The 21,313-nt window shown below is 35.8% G+C and overlaps 1 protein-coding gene across 1 annotated transcript in view; it reads left to right on the forward strand.

Annotated features, from left to right (window-relative positions):
• SOX6 (SRY-box transcription factor 6) overlaps positions 1–21,313 on the forward strand; it is a 469,113-nt gene that overhangs the window by 77,986 nt on the left and 369,814 nt on the right. The gene's annotated exons all lie outside the window — the stretch shown is intronic.

Below are 21,313 nucleotides of genomic sequence, written 5' to 3' on the forward strand. Positions count from 1 at the left end.
ATGGGGAAAGAGAAACTTAATTTTGCATTAAAAATGGTAAAGTCTCATTGGCTTCTGCCTTTCAGTCATTTGTAATTATATTTGCATAATTTACTATTTAGGAGAACAGTTCTCAGTCTTCCCATAAATAATTACACTTTCAATTTCACTTGGTCATTATAGCTAATCCTTGACTTACAACCAGAGATGGTATTCAGCTGGTTCTCTCCGGTTTGGGTGAACCGGTAGCGGCGGCTGTGGGAGGCTCCCCCTCCGCCCCAACGTAATGCACTGTGCATGCACAGTAGCAAGCAAGCTTATAACCATTTGTTTAGCAATCATTTGAAGTTACAACAGCTTTGAAAAAAGTGACACAACTGATCCTTGCACTTATGACCACTGCAGCATCCCTGTGGTCACTGGTTGAAATTCAGGCACTTGGCAGCCAGCGTGTATTTTATATGGTTGCAGTGTCCAGGGGCCATGAAATCCCCATTTGAGACCTTCCTAGCCATCTTCTGACAAGCAAAGTCAATAGGGGAAGACAGATTTGCTTAATGACTTCATGTGTCACTTAACAACTGCAGCAATTTAATTAACAACTAGGGCAAAAGGTTGCAAAATCGGGTGCTATTCACTTGACAACCTCTCTGTTTAGCAGTGGAAACTCTGGTCCCAATTGCAGTTGTAAGTTGAGAACCACCTGTAGTAAGTGTTTCTAACCTTCTAATATAACGATGTTCCCTGCTGCCTGCTGCAGCTTATTTGGTGAAGTCAAGAGAAAGGAGCATCTTATTTCCTATACATCCTCCTTTCCCATGAAACTTTAGAGGCTTAGAAATACTTAAACGAATGCCAGATGAGATAAACACTATATACTTCTAGGGCATAAACCAATGCCTTAGAAGCAGAGGTGGTATTCAGCAGGTTCTGACCAGTTCTGGAGAACCGGTAGCAGAAATTTTGAGTAGTTTGGAGAACTGGTAAATACCACCTCTGACTGGCCCCACCCCATCTATTTTCTGCCTCCCGAGTCCCAGCTGGTTGGGAGGAAATGGGAATTTTGCGGTAACCTTTCCCTGCCATGCCCACCAAGCCATGCCCACAGAACCGTTAATAAAATTTTTTGAATCCCACCACTGCCTAGAAATATATAGTATTTATCTCATCTGGCATTTGAAGAGGTCAAGTAAAGCAGAAAGATGAGAATACAATGAGTTTCTGACCTTTGTCTGTTCATTAATAAGCATTTACTAAAGATAACTGAAATATAGCTTATTTCTCTAATTTCCATACATAGATACACACATACATCAACTTAAAATGTAAATGGAGAAGGCACATTTTAATTAAGAACTCTGTTTATGCCAAGGAACTTACTGTGGCCATATGTAAGAATATTGAGTCAGATTAAATAAGAATGTAAGTAACATCCTAGAAGAGCAGACCATACTATTCATGTTACAGATTTGATATATGCTGATCTTCTGGTCCTGTTTCAAGGAAGGTCTTCTATGTCGAATTCCAAGCCCCATTTGGCATCATGATTCTATCAGATAGGCGAGTAAATGGGTTTTTGGGGATTCGCTGTTATTGTAAAGTCCCTGTGGCTAGACTAGCTACATTGTTGTAGATGTCTTCATTTGGCAAGTAAAAATTGCTCTTTTTATTGGCTTTTATTAAGGCAGTTCTGTGGCAGAACAGTGTTTAGGTAGAAGAATTAGACTAGTTCATAGAATTGTCATCTGCAACTCCAGATGATCACAAGAATTCTAGAATTTCTAGTAGTTTCTCAAGTATTGTGCCATTTTGGGCAACATTGTAAACTAATGATGAACTTTATCTACATTGGTAGGATAGTTTTTTGATCTTCAGAAATGAAATAACAGAGCTGGTTAAAATGCCAGTGTGATCTTCTCAATCTTTTTTAAAATTTTGGGTAGATGCACTTCTACCTAATCATAGCGATTATGGGACAACCTAATGGGTCCCACCTCCAGCGATGTGGGTCCCAATTGAGGTCCCTGGTCAACTGGCGAAGCTAAATCTTAATAACCTTCTGTAGGGGCAAAAGAGTGAGAGCAGTTCTCAATTCCAGTAGTAGAGTATTCCAAAAGGATGGGAGTCAGAGTAGAAAAGGCTCTTCTTCTTGAACCCATCTTCTGGAATTCCTTAGTGTAGAGGATCCGTAGCAGGACTTTAGAGCTGGCGCAAGTGGGGAAAGCTAGTTAGGGAAAGGCAGCTCCTCACATACCGTGGACCCATGCCATGTACGGCTTTAAAGGTAGCAACCAACACATTGAATTGGTTCTGGAAGCAAACTGGAAACCATTGCAGCTCATGCAATAGCGGTATTATAGGGGCAGCCCTAGGGGTTTCCAGGAATGTGCGCACTGCTGCATTCTGCACCTGCTGCAGCTTCCAAATACTCTTCAAGGGTAGCTCCAAGTAGAACAAGGTCCTGTTATCCATCTAAGAGATGACTAGGGCATGAATGACCATGCACAGATTCCCATGATACAAGTAATGGTACAACTGGTGCAAAACACCGAGCCGAGGTGGTGCAGTGGTTAAATGCAGCACTGCAGGCTACTTCTGCAGTTCTGCAGTTCGGCTGTTCAAATCTCACCGGCTCAGGGTTGACTCAGCCTTCCATCCTTCCGAGGTGGGTAAATGAGGACCCGGATTGTTGTTGGGGGCAATATGCTGACTCTGTAAACCGCTTAGAGAGGGCTGAAAGCCCTATGAAGTGGTATATAAGTCTAACTGCTATTGCTAACTGCTAACACACCTCGTCATGACTGACACCTGCTCTTTTAAAACAAAAGTTGAAAATTTGGGATTATTGCTCATTGGAAAACTTACGCAGATGCTTGTGACTGATCTGTCAGTATTTCTATATTGTTTCAGAAGATACGTTTTTTTGTACAAGGTAAAGGTAATTAAATTACATTTTTACTGTGATAATCTTTGGGATACAAATCAAGATTGTAGGGACAGGCAAGCGAAGCCTCTTCACTTTGTGGAATAATTGTAGACTTTTTAAAAATAAAATTATCCTGACCTTGAATGAATTCTTACTGAATCGAATTTATTAACTAGAATCGTAGATGGCTTAGTTTCCCCCTTTTTCTTTTCAGTAGTGTGCATATGTTTGTACATATTTTAGTGCTGTGTGCCCCCTCCAAATATCTCAAGGGGCAATTGATTCATCTGCTGGTATAAAAACAAAATCACTTAGCTCCAGCCATTCATTCATCATAGTAGATGGTGCAGTAAAAGGTTAACGGCTCAGTGGATGGATGAGATCTATAATAAATAACTGTGCTGTTTATAAGACTGGTGATAGAAGTTTATCGTAGGTAAAAGAGAGCTTTTACTCACTTAGCTCCTTGTTTGATCAAGATAATACTAGGGGGACTATTTAGAAATTTGATCTGAATATATGTTGATGAATTCTATATGAATTATTTTCTGAATGTCGTTTCCCCTTTTAAAGTTTCATTAAATTCACCTAAATGTAAAGAAAACATTTGTGCATAATATATATGTAAGACTGATTGAATGGTACAGAAATTCACCTTGATTTTTTTACCCCCTTTTATTCCTCTTTCATACTTAATGTTAAAAATGAACAATGAATAAAAGCTAGAGTTGCAAAGCATTCAAAGGGATGTTTCAATGAAATACATCGGCTTTAGAGAAGCAAACCTCATCAAAGCCTTAAAATAACCCTATTTTTTTGGAAGGCTTGGATTGCTGTTTGGAAGACTGTCCCTAATTGCCTGGATTTATGGGTGCACATAGAAATGGTGCTTCCTCTGAAATGGCTAGCAAAATGAAGCAGCTGTGCACACATGTATTTGATCAGATTGAAACAACTATAGCAATAGCACTAGCACTCAGCACTGAGACTTATATACTGCTTCACAGTGCTTTACAGCCGGGTCTAAGCGGTTTACAGACTCAGCCTATCCCCCACAACAATCTGGGTCCTCATTTTACCGACTTCGGAGTCAACCATGAGCCAGTGAGAATTGAACTGCAGTACTGCATTCTAACCACTGCACCACCACGACCCTATATTATCCCTTTTGGAGGAAGTGATGTTCTAAGGCTTCAGGGAAGGTTGCTTGGTTTGCACTATGATCCATTAAATGCTTTGCACACTCCTAAAAAGAAAATGTTTATCTTAGTAGAATGTGTGGCCAAACTTGGCTCATTAAAACAATCAAATCACTCTAGCAATAGCAGTTAGACTTATATACCGCTTCATAGGGCTTTCAGCCCTCTCTAAGTGGTTTACAGAGTCAGCATATTGTCCCCAACAACAATCCGGGTCCTCATTTTACCCACCTCGGAAGGATGGAAGCTGAGTCAACTTTTAGCCGGTGAGATTTGAACAGCCGAACTGCAGAACTGCAGTCAGCTGAAGTAGCGTGCAGTGCTGCATTTAACCACTGCGCCACCTCGGCTCTAAAGATACAACATTTTATTAACATGCTTACAGTATTTACTGCAGAGGTGGGTTCAGACCAGTTTGGCCGAATAGGTAATAACTTGGCCTGCTACGCCCCCGAACTGATTTGGCAACGCCATAGGCGCTGCCATCTTGTTTTTTGTAAGTACTGCGCATCCACGCATTCCGTGCATCAAGCGTGCATGTGCGTGAAGGGCGTTCCTGAGCGAACTGGCAGTAGCAGCAGTCAGAACCCACTTCTGATTTACTGGGCTCCTAGCAAAGCCGAACAGCCCTGAACAAAAACATAACTAACACTTATAAACCTTTGGCTTACTACATGTTTTCTTACAAGGGCACTTAAAGCAGTTCCTGACTATTGTAGGTGACAGGGATATTTCTGATATTTGGTAGTCCATGCAGCTTACATGCATATGATGTCATAAAGGGAAAACTCATTTTTTGGAGTGGGTTTTTTTTACTACCATGAATGCATAGATTAGTAAGAAGTGGAAATAAATCCAAAGGATTTTTCTTAAGGAATTTGTGAACATTCAGGACAGATTCCTGGATTGTTTCTTGTGCTATTTTATGCTAAGACTTGCACCTGTCTTCCCTTCCCAGGATAATCCAAGGTGCCTGTTGAAAGCTGTGTGTCATTTTGTTCCTGATGTGCAATTTTGGTATCTGGCTTTCTGCAAGATGAGAGGATTTTCAGTTCAATCTTTGTCCGGCCCTTGTTTTTTGGGTCCCTTTATGCCAGGTTTTGGTCTCAGCTTTCTTAAGATCAATCTTGGCTTAAAGGAAGATGCATCAGATCCAGAAGCAGTAATAATAAGCCATATGAGCGGTCATTCCATGACTGTGTTAACGGGATTTTCTGGGTGCTACTTCAAGAGCAAACTAGTTATTTTAGTACTAACTTCAGTAGGTAATAGCCTTCTTGATGTGATGCAGCATAGTGTTTTTTTAAAATAGCTCATGTTTATTTTTGTTTCGTGCATCATTCTTACAGTGCTGGATTGCATCACTCATCAAACTGCTCAATCAGTAGTATTAAGAATAGCTTTCATGGTTTCCTTGTCTAGTGTCTTTTAAAACATAGACCTGTTCTTTACATTTGACAAGGAAAATTGTTCTTTCATTGTTTTAGTCAGTTGTGTCCAGATTTCTGTTTGTTGAGCTCCAGAATTTTTTCTCTGTCTTATGGCATCATGTCTTCTTCAATGAATAAGAAAAACTAGGAGAAGAAGAATTGGCAGAAGAACTTTCACAACAGTGCTCAGCAAAGTCATGAGTTTCTAGGAATATTTCTTTGGCACATCAGTAACTATCGTTTCAGTATTAGGAAAGTAACCATTGTAAGTTATCTTACTACTTTTAGCTTTCTGCTCAAATTTTGATCATGTGACTGTGGGGATGCTGCAATAGACAGAAGTACGAGTATGACTGGTCATATATTACTTTTTTCCTATGGCATTTCAACTTTGAATCATTGCTAAATGAATGTTTGTAAGTCAAGGGTTACCTTTGTAGCATGTATATTGTTAAGCATATGCAAAGCATATTTCAAAAGTCAATTTCATTGCAGCAGATTTTATTTAGTGAGGGTAGATGAATGGATGGGTAGGAAGGCCTTAAATTAAATTATACATATTCCCAGTATCACGTTATGCCCAAAGCCAGACCTTTGTTTTTGCCATTGAAGCACAGAAAATAGTGACCACAGCATTTTTTTTACTGTATATTAAGGGAAAGCTTTACATCCTTAATATCAAATCTATTGAATACTTGTCATATCAAGATCTTGAAGCAATTAGCTTATATGGATGTGTAAGTTGCATTGTGGATACTTTAGAGTTTTGTTTTATAGATAATTTATCTTTGTAAGTGGGCTTTAGTGAATTTATTCATTTATGCCACATTTCCCCTTTTTCATCTTTTGTTTAATAAATCTGATATCAACACTTAACAAAATATTCCAGAATACGACAATGACAAATTTAAACAATTTGTCTTGAACTAACCTAACCTGTATTAATTCCAGGTTTGAAAAAAAAATGGAAACCACCAAAAGAGTTCAAAAGTGATAAATAAATTACAATGACACAGCAATTATGAAGATAATTCCTTAGAATACTGGAACAGAAATTAGAGTTGAAATGATAGTTAAAAATAAGAATATTATTCTGTATAACTGGGTTATATCAATTAATGTGTCTTAGGAAATTGTATTCATTGTACACACCTTTATAGTTATTCTTTGAATAACAAAATTTAAATTTGCCCTCTCACTTGAAATAAATTTTTTAAAGACAAAAATGAATACAACAGAGGGCAGAATGTTGATACAAAAATACCATTTTTCCTAACTGAAAAAGGTTATAATGCCATGGAGATAAACCAAGGAATAAAAAATAGTATTATTATTTATGAAGCCCATTAATATAGAGGAGATTGGATCCAGATTTCAGCCTATTTAGAAAAGTCACATAGGAATTCTTGGGATGATTATTATGGGTAGTAGCTTAAGTCACATTGTCACATTCATTTCAGTGTTTCTATTCTAGACATAATTGACTTTGAATCCAACTTCTATATATGCTGAAAGAGCATTTGGTTATATTTTACTACTTCTTGGTGAATTAGTATAGCGTTTTGTAATATTTTAATCTGACTAGTAAAACTGCATTTGTTTCAATAGGCATATTTTAAAACATAAAGCATAATTCAGTCTGAATTCAACCCATAGATTCTCCCTTCTGCACTATAACAACCTTTCCCCTCACCAATCATTTGTGATTGGGTTTATCATTCCAAAGATACTTGAATCATTTCCAATCTTGTTTACATTTTGAATGAATACATATTCCACATTCTGGCTAGATTGAACAGCCAAAGATAATATAATCAGAATTGCCATGTCTCCTTAATTTAAATGTATTTTTTATTCTTAGATACCTGACTTCGTTTCATGACTTTGTATAAATAATTCTTTGCTTGAAAAAGGGTTACTTTATTCTTTGTCACTCATTCTCTGATATATATCAACCTTGCCTGCAAGATGCAAATACATGCTTTTTGTTGGCAATTCCATGCATTGATGGTAAAACCTGTTTCTGGGATTGGATGGTACTCACCCCCCCCCTCCGTTTTGTTAAATTAAAAAAAAACCTGTTAGAATAATTCTGCTACATCTTTCACATTTTTAGGGAAGTTCCATATAATCAATGCCAATCTTCATGTTTTCCTTAATTTTATAAACCTCCTGCAAACTGATTAATGTGGATTGTAATCTGTGTGCCTGTTTGTGCCTAATAAGTCTGGTTTTTGTTTTTATTTTTATTTTGTAATATACCTCACTGTATGACTGTGCTTGCTAAATTCAGTGTTGTCCTCCCCGCCCCTATTCTTAGGGGAAAATGTTCCTGAAAGAAGCCATTTATAGAATCACTAGGCTGCTTCTCCAAACCCATGTACAGATGTGTCATTCAGCCAGTTAATATCGGGGTTGTTGAAATCATCCATTATTATTTTTTTCTCTGGCAGATTTTGCCACTTCATTAATATCTTTCAACATACTGAGTTGCTTGGCTGCTTCTTCTTTTACATTGCTTATATCATATCATGCCATCACAGCACATTCTGCAGTTTCAAGTTAATTGCTCAATTAACAGCGGTATTCATAAAGTGCTAGGAAAATTCCACAACTAATGATTTGGACCATTTCAAAATAGGTTGGTATTTCATAGTTTTAAATGTCAGGCGTGCCAGTATCTTCAGGCATGGTATTGTCTAAGCTTTGAACTCTGTATAGCTTAAAAAGGCTGGATATTGTAAGTGGTGCACATCCCTTTTCTAGGGAGTTCTGTTCTCATTTTTTTTTTTAAAATCTTTCTAGGAAAGTAAGTTATAAATATAAAGTGACTTTTAGCTACTAAGTGTTGTGACCGGCGGGAATGCAGGAAGAAACTCCATAAATTGACTGTTATGGTCAAGAGTGGCCATTATTTGTGAATTTTTAGATGTCCGTCACTGGATGATCTCTAGATTGTTTGTGTTTAGGTTATAATTTTAATGGTACACATAACAGCCAATAATCAATATTCAGCCAGGATTTCCTATTTACCTGAAGAGAAAAAAAATAATGATGTAGTATATCTAGTTTTTCCCTCTGTGGCTGTGTGTTACAGGGGCAGCAAGTTGTTATTTTAAGCAAGGTGGGTTTTTTGGGGGGGAATTGCTTTAAAAATGATGTGAATTATGTGTGCTTATGGGGTCTTGTATATATAATATACACCCTGGCATTAGTCAATGCTTTACTATGGTTCTATCAGCTCAGAGTGATATACCAGCTGTAATCTTTCTCAGGCTGAAACAGTCTGGCATCAGTTATCAAAGCTTTGTGACCTGCAGTTGGATTACCGTAATGCTTTTTACTTGGACCTGCTTTTGAAAGGTCAGTTAATTCAAAGCAGAGCTGACCAGAACAGAGATGCTCAGTATAATCATAGGATGTCGGCGCTTTGTTGACTAAATTGTCTCAGTCCGTTTCCTGTCCCAATTTAAAATGTTACTGCCGACTTTAAAAACTTTAAAACCCTGAGAGATATAAGACTAGAAAAGTTTCCTTTCCCAAATACTCTTGCCTTTCTTATGAAATATTCTCCCCACCAAAATTCATTTTTTGTTGATAAGTGAAGGCATCATTATTCTCTTAATAGTTTTACAACCTATCTGTATCACTGATTTTATAATCAGTTGCATGCTGATTATTGTATGCCTGGGAATTAAATTTTATATATTTAGAATGAAAAATACCTTGCCAACATTCACAAAAGGTTTTTTTTTTAATTACTGGTATGATTTAAGAGAATTAGCCCCCCAATTTAAGTAGTTGCTAAATTCTCAATAAATTAACAGTGCAATATTCTGTTTGTTTATTCAGAAATAAATGCTATTATATCCAGTGAGATTCTTTTTCCAATTGAATTAAATTAAAAATGCTAAAATGTAACTAAAATTACAATCTTAACCATATGTAAAAGGAAGTAGGATGCAGTGACTACATCAATACATTGTTCTTTTTCTTTGGATGATTAAATCTGTTGGTTGTATTACAGTTTAAAGCTGCAATATCTCTAAACAATGCCTTACTAGGAAAGCTGTGATAGTTACAATCAGTATGCAATATTATGAAAAATGCAGCACTGTTTATAAAAACAGTATAGCTTTAGAATAATCTAAAACACATTTCAGTGCTGATAGTAATTTGAGATTTATAGATCCTGCTAATGTGTCTGAACCAGTTGTGAAATTAGATTTGTTAACTAAACTCACTGCAGTTTTAGAAAATCCAAACTCTTTTGCAATAATTTCTATGATTAAAACTAGATTTGCAGTTTGATCTAAAGTATTAATATTGCTATTAGCTCAAAGATTAAATCAATCTCCCTCCCTCCCCACCTCTCATCTCTGTATATATCTATCTTCAATTTTCAGAGTGAGATTATTCCAGAGTGTAAATTTATCATGTGAATAAGGGTGAAAATCATTCTTCCACCCTACCATTTTCCAAATATGCTTTGCTGCCTTTAATGCTACAGTTACATTAGAATCCTGACTGAAAAAATAGCCAGATTCTAGCCATGAAATCGATACGAACCCATCATAACTTTCTAATTGTGCTAACTCCAGTTTTTGGACTGGATCTTTTACTTTTTCATGGAGAAAAGGTCAAAATGTATGCCCAATGGTAACCGAAAACAGGAAAAATAGAAGTGCCATCCTCAAGTCACTGTAAGCATGATTGAAACTTATCATAATGTTACTTATTATAATGCTTCATAATATCAAGCTAGAGAGTAATTATTTTCAAAAACTTAAACAATCAGTTGGAATGTCCCAAATTAATAATCAGTGATAGACGATCTTAAAGAATATTAGGTATGTATCTTATGATTTTAAGATGAGATTAATTGAACATTTTTTCATGCTTATTGAGAACCTCCAAGAATGCTTTAAAAGGTTATCTTTGATTATTCTAGGAAATAAAATAATAAAGGGGACCTCTATTATACAGTAAGGCTTGCCCCACAATTGTCACATTTTTTTTAACATCCATACTAATGTGATTTTAGGAATAGGAATATGTTTTAAAGATATGAATATGATTCTAAATGATGTAGTAAACATTGGTTATCATTTATGAAGACCTATTGAGCATAAAGTATACATAGCAAAAGAAAAAGGTAACTCTTTTACAATGGAATGGCTTTTCTGACTTGGTCTGATAATATGTGTTTCCTTGCAACGTGGCTTTCTATTAATGTAATGGAGAGCCCGATCAATAATAAATACTCCATGTGAGCAATGTTTATTGTGTCTAAAAACTGAGCTGTTTTCTATGTGTGTGGTGATGGTTTTGCCTTTTTCACTTTTATAGTCTGCCTTTTCTCTTTTTTATTTCTATATATTATTGTGTATATACACATACATATACACATATAGAAAATTGCAAATTTATTGCAATAGTATGGAAGGTATATATCCAGCTTGCTTTGTAATCTCAGGAATACCTCAAGGACAGCACAATTTTCATGTTTCAAGAGGGGGAAATGAGAATTATACTATCCCTTTTGGCTATATAGCAGACTACTATTAACATTTTTTCATCACTACACCTTTTAGAGATTTCTAAATGGAACACTACAATGTTAAGAGCTTTTTTTTTTTTTTAAAAAAAAGGCGATTATTACAGTATTCTTACATCTTTATAGTGCTATAGTAAAGTTGAATGTACCACAATACTGAAGGTAAACAGAGGCTGATGTTAGATGGAATCAATATTAAAATGATCTAAAATACTTTGGATGAAGAGACTTTCGTTGATTTGTTACTGTACATAGCTAGAGGATAGTTTTTTTTTAAAGAGTTGCCAATAAAACATGTTCACCAATAAGAATATCTATTTCTGAAATGGTTCAGCATCATATCCTGAAATGCAAGGGATGCTTTCTCTTCTCTTTAATAGTCAAACAACATTAACTGTTTAATAAGAGTTTAATGTAAAAATGGAAAAGCAAAAAAAGAGTGTGGAAAAACTGATTATTTGATTTTATAACCCTACAAATTTATTTTTTTGTAAAATATGTTGGTATAAAATGATTCAAATGTTCTTTTTAGTTCAGCATCTAAAAGAGGTAGTCTAGATTTATTTATGTATATCTAGTCAAAAGAAATGACAAATGATGGAGAAAGCCATTCAGAGGTACAGAACAATGGATCCTGCTAAAAGCCTAACCATTCCAGGTACTAACGAATTCAGCTCATTTACCAGCAAAATGTTGTTTTTGAGAGAAAACAGAGCACTGGCACTGAAATCAATTGTCATATATCTCTATTAAAGCTCAGATGTATAGGTAAAAGAGAATCATAGATGCAATATTTGGGAATAGCAACACTTGTAATTAAGCTTACAAGAGTGAGCTTGCAGAAGTGTTACTATGTATTTCCATTCTCTTACAGAGCCAAGACAAAGTCCCAGTTCTGTATTAACTTGATTCTGAGCAATGTGAATCAGAAACATTGTATAATAGTTGGAGTAAAGAGAATAGTGTTTCAAGAGAAGTAATAACAAAAGGAAGACCTCCCCCCACAAATCCTTCCTCAACCCCAGTTATAAAGCTTAAAAAGGATAAGCTTAAGAATGACTAGCAGTATCAAACCTGAGTGCTTTATTGATATGTAAAAAGTGTCAGGAAGTAGAGCTTTTGTGAGTAAATAAGACAATTTCGTCTGAATTCTGTTCATATAACATAGGAATTATTTTTTTAAAAACAATTGGTATTTATTTGCTAATTCCTCCTTCAAGCATATGATAAATAGTTTAAGCTGGACAAGTCTGTATTCCCCCTCAACATTTTTATTAAACATATATCCTAAATATCTTGTCTGGAATTCCTATATCTTCCTCAGTTGCTTTTGGTGGTTTTGAAAAGTATTTACTGAATAAACTACAGCATTTTGCTGATTAAGTTGAAATGAAATAAAAACTATTTGTTCTGTGGAGTATTTAACTCAGCAATTGTAGTCTTCTCCAAAGGTGAACTTTTGGGGGAAAAAAGATTCAGTTTTAAAATGGACTTAATTTACAGCATGTTCAGTTTCTCAAGGAATTATGCCCTTTCTTTCTTCTTTTAATTTTATTACAAAACTACTTTTGATGATGATTCTTTCTGCCAGTGATATCACTGTTCTGCCATCTAGTGGTTGTCTGGATTTTTGCAGCCCAGATGAGATAAGGTCACCCCAAAGTGCCATTTCAAACATTTGCTGTGAACCTGGCTGTTCATTTGATTCCTAATCTTAGGAAATTGCATTAAAAAAAGAACATGCACATTTGTGTTTATTGTATTTTTATCCCTTTAAGGGAGATAGCAGACCATCCATCTTCATGAAAATAACAGTATGTGTTTAGTAAGCATTGAAAAGCTATGCAGGCATTTATTCAGTTGTTACTAGTAGCAGACATTTCCGTGTACAGTTGCAAAGTGCCTCTTTGTTTCTGGCGCAAGCTGAAGAATATGAAATATTTTGTTGGCTAAAGGAATATAAAGTGCTACGAGAAACAGGCAAATGCACTTTCTTAGAATACTCCAATCTTCCATGAGATTAATGCTATTTAAAGGGATTTTAGGAGTATATGTAGATGAAAAAGACAATTAGTTGTGTTCTATTTTTATTCGGCTTTTTATGCAGATTTTTTTATGCAACTTGTAGTGAAGAAGGTTTGGAATAATAAATAGGAGTGGATGTGATGTATTTCCAGAAAAGGAACATTTAGTTTACTTTCTTTCTCATCTCTCCTTATCCCCTGTAACTTTTCAGGCTTCCATCCCTTCTAAATTTTCAGGCCTGGTACACAAGCTTAGCTAGTTTCCTCTCTCTTGAAATGATTTAGCTCAGGATTTAGTCCTTCTGCCACTTTTAATCTGTCTCATTACTTGGAAGCAGGACCTTTGCCCACAGGATGAGAAATTAATATATCAGGTGTAGCATGAATAGTATTGCACAAAGAATCAGCTAGATGTAAATATTCAAGATGCACACAATACACATGCTGTGCAGGTTTCATTGAAGCCATGGTACCTCGGCTTAGGTTTTCTATAAAAGAAAACTCACGCTTCCGCCATTCTCCTGTCTCACATAGCCATTGTGTTTGAAATGGATGAGAACGTTGAAAGTGAATTTTGATATGTTATGCGATAAGAACATTTGTGAACAATAAGCAAAACTTCATTGGGTACATACAATCCCTCGTGAGACCTGTGTTGAAAAATCACCAAGAAATTCAGTCAGCAATTGTGCAATTTGTAGTTTTATGTTCTAATGTAGGTTTAAATTGGTTATTTAAGATTTGCACCATGGAATAGCAAAACAAAGAGTCTGAGTAGAAGTGAGCATTAGATAAGGCATGCAAATAGAAGGGAATCAGAAACATAGTTAACATACCTTGGGTTCCAGTCTACCAGCTTAAAAATCTCTTTTCTGGCATTGCAGTGAACCTAAACTAAATCAGTTCAACTATTGAAGAAAGATGATTATATAGCATCATAGGGGAGCACAGCATAGTTATAGTCCTTTTTTTTAAACAAACAAATTATTTTTCTGCCCACTTCAAAAATATCTCCCCCATATCTGTTTGACCCAATCTACTACTCTTTCTTATTCATGGGGTTATATTGAGCGTGAATGATATGACTTGAAGATTAAGTAAAAGGGAGCAGCAGAGGAAAAAGAGTAAATTTTAATTTAAAAAAGAGGGCAAATTAGATTATTCTAAAATGCTACCAACTTTGAAATTCTTAATGAACTGGTTACCAAAATATCACTAGTGAGTTTGTTAAGAAAGGATCCTAGATGTCAATGACCACCCTGTTATTCATTTTGCATTTTTATCAGTTGCTGAGAATGGGTAGATGATATTGATTGGTGTGTGACTTCTACAAGGACAAATGTTTCTACTGATCTCTAGAAATAATTTGTAATTCTTACAAATACTCTTTCATCAAGTTCATTATTTTCTGCTTCTTTCTACTTGCTTCTTTCTTGCTATGCTATAAATGTATGGGTATGTGTGTGTGTCAGTGGTGGGTTTCAAATCCTGTTCCAACCAGTATGGTTGGAACGAGGCTGGCGGCGTCCTCATGGATGCACGCAACACATGTGCACATGCGCATAGCATGTGCATACACCTTAGCGCCTCTGCAATGCTCTACAATGCTCCAACTGCTCCGCAGAGCTCCATGCAGGTGCTGTACGTGCCATGCGCCCATGCGGAAGCGCAGAAGCCTTTAAACACTGGTAAGGAGCGAGGGCGGGCGGGCCCTCCAGAGCACTGTACTGGAACGGTATCCGGTGCTCCAGGCTAGCTCCGGTACGCACATATCGGGGTGTACTGCCTGCAACCCACCACTTGTGGTGTGTCTGTGTATGTGTATATGTATGTCCTGTTTATACCACATGCCCAAAATATATGAGTGTCTGTTTTGGTTGAAGATACTATACCTGTTTTGTTTTCCTCATTCTTTCTCACTCCCAGCATACACAGTAGTATCTTACTGTTAGAAAAACTAATGTACTATCCATTCTGAAAGTTGTCATTAAACTGTCTTTATCTTTTGTGATGTTTTCTAAATTCTAAATTACCTTTCTCCCTAGAATTAATCTCTTCTAGGCATTTCCCATGGGTGACAATGTGATTCTGCATGCAGAGTGACAAATCTATCCAATTAATAGATTTTCTATTAATAAAAAATATTTTCATTGGTAGTGTCCTACTACTGATTATTCAAATCTACTCTGGAGGATTAGAAATCCTGCATACTTACAAATGATTTGTCTGTGAAGAAAATTGTTTAAAATTGCAGGTATTTTTTCCCTAGTCGACAGAGGAACATCAGTTTTATGCTGCTTGTAACCCACCATTCATATATTCCAACATATTAAATACAAGTATGAAAGTATGATAGTCACATTTTTGTGTATCACATGAAGCATTTTACATTTATTCTGCTGTATCCTAGAAAGGCAGTGGATAAACAGCTGGTTCAGTTTTATTTGTTTTTGAGACCGAAATAAGATAGTGCTTATAACTTAACTCAGAATAAAGTATTCATTCTATTCATTGCTGCCAAATTGGCACTAAAATACATTGAAGTGCAGTCACATTCTAACTGATATCTGAATAGCACTGGGTGCTCCAGGCTCACGCACATATTCTCAGACTTTAGTTGATAAGAACATCTGATGCTTATTCAAAGATGGAAAAAAAAATTGTTAGCCCTTAAGGTAAGTAGTACCTATTTCTATTGTGTATATTTGAAAAAACATATATTGCGGCCAATTTTCTTGGTTAAAATTGTAGCACATTTATTCTGAATATTCTTCATCATAATATACTATTCTGTAAATGGAATTTCTGTTTAATCACCACCACAGAGTAGTATCTGCCCTACTAGTAAAATGTTTGCCATTATGGGATTGTAAAGAAATTAGTTTCCTGTCAGTTTTTATTCTTCTATAGCAGTGTCCCTAAATACATCACTGGGGCCTTTTCCATTGAAATGAATAGCAGCCATATCAAATTAATGTGAAATAAATGATACAATTTACAAGCCAAGTATATTAACCCCTCTTAGTTATGTTCTTCACATACTGGTTGCAACATCAGTCCACCTCAATGTGATGACTAGGAAGGTAGATTACTGGTGTAAGGATAACCCAGCTATCCAATACATCTCTTGTGCAGCTGTCAGAGTGTGTCTTAGTATTTTGGTGGATATAAAGTCTATGACAAGGTCCTCTTATCTTCTGAACCTTTGGCCTTTCATGGTTGCTGCATGTATAGTTTGACTTTCTGGGTCTGCCATGTTAGGAAATAGTAGAACTGTGCAAATTGCAGGACACAAATGGAGAGAAAGTAGGTGAATGAAACCAATCACAGATTGGTTTAGGTAACCTGCGTCAAAAGAATGGAAACACAGTTGACTTCTTTTTTTCATTATATAACTGCATTCCAAGGTAGCTATTTGAATAGCTAGGATGTTTTTTTTTAAAAAAAAATTGCATTTCAGGAGCAATTAATTACTTCCTTAATAGTGCATAGTGAGTTAATAATCAATAGTGAGTTATTTGAGCTAGTGAACTCAGCTTCAAAGTACTTATCTGAAGAGTTCTATTTCTTCATTTATATAACCTCATTCTGAGCTCTTTAAATGAAGTTGATAATGATAATTTTCTAAAATGTCTTGGGCAGCACTGGGGAGGCTGACAAGCACTGAGTGTTTGCAGGTATACATTTTCACCATGGGGAAAGAAAGTAGCTAAATTTCAGAGTTCAGATGGATCCTTTTTTCTATTTAAATTTTGGGGTATCTTTTAAAAAGAACCCATCCCCTATGTGCTGTGGCTTTGTGAGTTACGTACTTAATTTCCGATTGGATGTGTGGTATTTATTGTTTCTTGTGTGCATGTGGATACACACATATAGCGTTAAAGCATTAGAGTAATTTGCAGCAAGTGAGTAATAGGACTATTTTTTTTTTCAGGCAGGGAAAAACAGTGGAGAATAACACCAAAAAAACAGTGGAAAATATAACTCCAATGTTGTCCTTTCTAACTATTCTTTTAGCTTTGAACACCCCCCCCCCCCAAATCCAAGTTGTTGGCTAAAGTTTGCATGCTTCTTTGAAAAGCAGAGAAAAACCACTATGTTTCCCTAAAAATAAGACAGGGTCTTATTTTCTTTTGACCCCCGAAATAAGCGCTTGGCCTTATTTTCAGGGAGGTCTTATTATTTTTGAGGTGCAGGAGGCGGCAAGCATGGTCATCTCATGGCTGCTGCTGTGTTGCAATATTTTCAGGGAGGGCTTATTTTCAGGGGAGGGCTTATTATTTTTGAGGTGCAGGAGGCGGTAAGCATGGTCATCTCATGGCTGCTGCTGTGTTGCAATATTTTCAGGGAGGGCTTATTTTCAGGGGAGGGCTTATTTTCATGCATGTGCTCAAAAGCCCGATTGGGCTTATTATCCGGGGAAGTCTTATATTCAGGGAAACAGGGAATAGGCCAGCTTTAGCAGGAAAGTGAGAGACTGCTTTTCTGCAGACAAATTACAGAAAGTCCTTGACTTATGACAGGTTATTTAATGATGGTTCAAAGTTACAATGACCTTGGTAAAATAAAGTACTTCCAGCATCATAAAATGTCTTCCTCTCCTCTCCCTTTCCCTCTACCTCTCTCATTGTGGTCACATGAACATATTTTAGGTACTTGGCAACCAGTTTACATTTGCAAGTGGCTCTGGCATCCTGTGATCATATACGTAACCACTTTTTGTGACCTTTTTTTTTTTGCTGATTTCCAATGATGAGAATGGATTCCCTTAATGATTGCTATAAAAATGGTCAAAAAAAATCGGTCTAGTCATAAAGGTGCCTTGATTTAGGATTGAAATTTAGTTCCACTTATGGCAGTAAGTCAAGGATTTTCTATTTTTGAAAAACTGGGTTGGATTTTCCTGGGCATATCTGATTGGAGAATCGTGTTGACTTCTTCAGTAAGTAAGTTGTTATGGGATAGCAGATATCAGTTATTGGTGACTTTGAACCACATTTTGGAAAGACCGTAGCAGTACAGAAATCACAGAGAGTTTCTGATGTGTTTGTATCTTTCCCCAGTGTACTGTAACTCTGTGTGAAGGTGGAACTTTGGTAAAGCAATATTTTGGCTGCAAGCTAGAATGATCAATCATATAATACAGCTGTTACCTCTCTCTAGCCCATCTGATGGCATCATTTTAGGGTAAAGGATAGTTCTGCATGGTTCTCTGAACCAGCTTCAAAGCATCAGAACCAGCTGCTCCACTTTTTCATATATGGAGAAGACCCAGTTTGGGGAATAAGCCCTTAAAGCAGGCCTCTGGTTCTATTTATGATTGTGTTTGAAGTCGATGCAGGCTCAAAATGTGAGTTCTTTGAATCTTGAAGCTGCATAATATGATTTTAGTTCTTCATGAAATGGACATCAGTAAAAAGTAGATGATATAACAAAATATGCCTGAGTAAGGAACTTAATAATAATTTAGACATACTCTACAAATATCCCATAAGAGTTTTCAAATTCACATTATATATTTTTTACATTATGTATTTTTTTAAAAAAAATATAAAAGCCTGTTTTAAAAAGTACAGAACCAGTTCTGTGTCCTTGTAAAAGTTAATGATGATTTTTAGGAACATTATTACCTGCAGCATCCCCACTGACTTTACTAAAAATCTTGAGAGTGGATGATTGGAACACTGGAGGTACTTAACAAATATATGTATGAAGATAATAAATGTTAATCAGAGAAATATTGCCAAAGGAAAAATTACATATAAATGTTGGACTTTGAAGCCCCATGTCTTCTTAATGTGGAGACTTGAACATTCTGGTTTTGACATTTTTCAGAAACTCTGGTTAGCTTTATGATTCATGTTACACCATATCTTATGGATGATAACAGCTGGATTCATGAATCATGTTTAGCCAAAAATAAAGAGATTCAAGTTATGGCTTAGAGTGACTTTTGAAATCAGCCTTGATTTAGATGATTTGTAACTTGCAGTTTTATATTTCTTTATTAATAATTAGTGTGTGTGTACGGAGTGTGTGCACATACATGCACATGTATAAATCTTCTGTATAAAATTGCTTTCTTGGTAATCACTTGATCACTAGAAATTGTCCTCATTTCTATTAGTGAAAATATGTGCTCTTGCAGGAGAGAAATTCCTATAAAGCTTTCTGAAAGAAACACTCCAATTAACAATATTTTCCATTGGCCAGTCTCCAGAATACAACTGTTGTTACAGTTCTTGATGCAGTTTTCCTTTTTTATGTTAATGGTGTCTTTCTTTCTTAACTAAATTGCTATGTAGCTGGCAAATAAATGAAAATAGTCCACTCTTAAAATAATAATTTTACTAACTGGAAAAATTTGCCGCTTTCTGTTGTTCTACTTTATTGCCTGTGCGTTTGTTCCCAGGCAGATTTATGGACAGTAATTTTCATGCCATCTTGTTATTAAAATAACTTGCAACTCCTGCAGGGCCTCAACATTGCTCTTTTTTGAAAGGGCAGTGCAGTTGAGAGATGTCATAATTGTGCTGATTAATTGAACTATTATTTTAGCTATGTTTTTTGTCTGCTTTGAACACTCACTTACCCTCATACTATTTTTACTATTATTTTCAGACAGACAAAGAATGTTAAAGAACCATGGAGGAGAATGTGATTAAATTGCACTGCAGTCATAAGTTTAGTTAATAGGCAAATGCTCTTCACTTTTTTTTCTTGAACATAAATGTGTTTTTTCAAGTGAAACTATGGCAATAAAACCTCACTTCATCTAATAATACTTGCTGTATGAAATAGGATGAAATTAGAGTGATTCATAATTTTCCTAATGCCCAACATATACACTTCTGTCAGATTATGATAAGTGCTAAGATATCATAGAAAAAAATGGAGTTCATTTGAATCAGGATTCAGGAGGACAAAATTTTTACATTTTCTCAGTATGTGTATAGATTATTTTTATGTTCTTTCCTTTCAGCCATCAAGAATCTTGCTTCTAGCTGGTTCTCTATTCTGGATATAAAGCCTACAGAAAATGACATAAAACTAGATTTATTAGGAAAAGAGTTATTTCTTAAGAAGCTTCATGTTTGATAAAATCTAGTAAAAGAAAAATGTAAAGTGTTTTGTAATAATACAATTAAAAGTTGTTAAATTATATATCTCCAAAGTTGTTAAACTACATCTAAAACTAAACAGAAACTCAACATAACTTCACTTTGTCTCTGCCACTTCTGCATATAATGTGCAATTGGTATTCTGTTCTTTTATACAGAGGATTTTGTTAAGAGAAGCCTAACCAATCAGGACAAAGGAGGACTTCCTGAAATAAAATTGAACCAAGAGTAATGTCCTCATTATGAATGGCAGAACATTTTCATCCCATTTCTATAATCCAACAGGAAAAAAGGAATGTGAGAAATGTATTCATGTAAAGTGGTGTTTTTAAATGTTAGTGGATGTTAATGAGAAGTTTTAGGATTGGAGTATAGTAATCTGCAACAGCGTTGGGGCAGTTTTTATCTTTGGAAGCCAAGAAACCACAAAAGAATTTAGGGCTGGGGGCTACACAGAGAAGAAGGCAGCAACATGTTGCAAATTGTCTGCAAAGAAAACTGCCTAGAAGTTTCACGTAGATATCAGAAGTCAGGTTTGACCTGGGGGCATCTTTAATCTATAATTAAATTGATCTGTTTATATACAGGGCAATACTTGATATCGCCCAGATTCATGCTGTATAAATTGAGTACTAACCTAAAGGGTGTTTTGTCATGATGAATCCAGGCTGCTTTCTGTGATTAAACTTTACAGATATTTACAGAAAATTCATGCTGGAAGTTTCTCCTTTTTCATGTTCTCCTTTTTTCAGCAGATTGGACAAACCCCATGATTTACACATTTAAGGACAATAACATAGCTAGACAATGGAGCAACTCCCTCACTTTGGATTGTAATTTCTAATTTGGCCATAAGCATTGTTTTGCTGCCAAAAGAGAGAAAAATAATATGTAGTTTAGAAATAAAAATAACAAAATGAGCTCCTGCTGTAATCTTCCAATCTATCCTTCTGTATATAATTGTCTTTACTTATCTTACCCAAACTGGCAGGAGAGGCATGATCTGAGTACTGTCAGCAAAGAGGGGCCAGCAGGGTCCAAAAGAAGAGTCTTTTCTGCTATGGTGCCCAATATTGT

This window comes from Thamnophis elegans, chromosome 1 (genome assembly GCF_009769535.1).
Source record: "Thamnophis elegans isolate rThaEle1 chromosome 1, rThaEle1.pri, whole genome shotgun sequence".
Classification (NCBI taxonomy): Eukaryota; Metazoa; Chordata; class Lepidosauria; order Squamata; family Colubridae; genus Thamnophis; species Thamnophis elegans.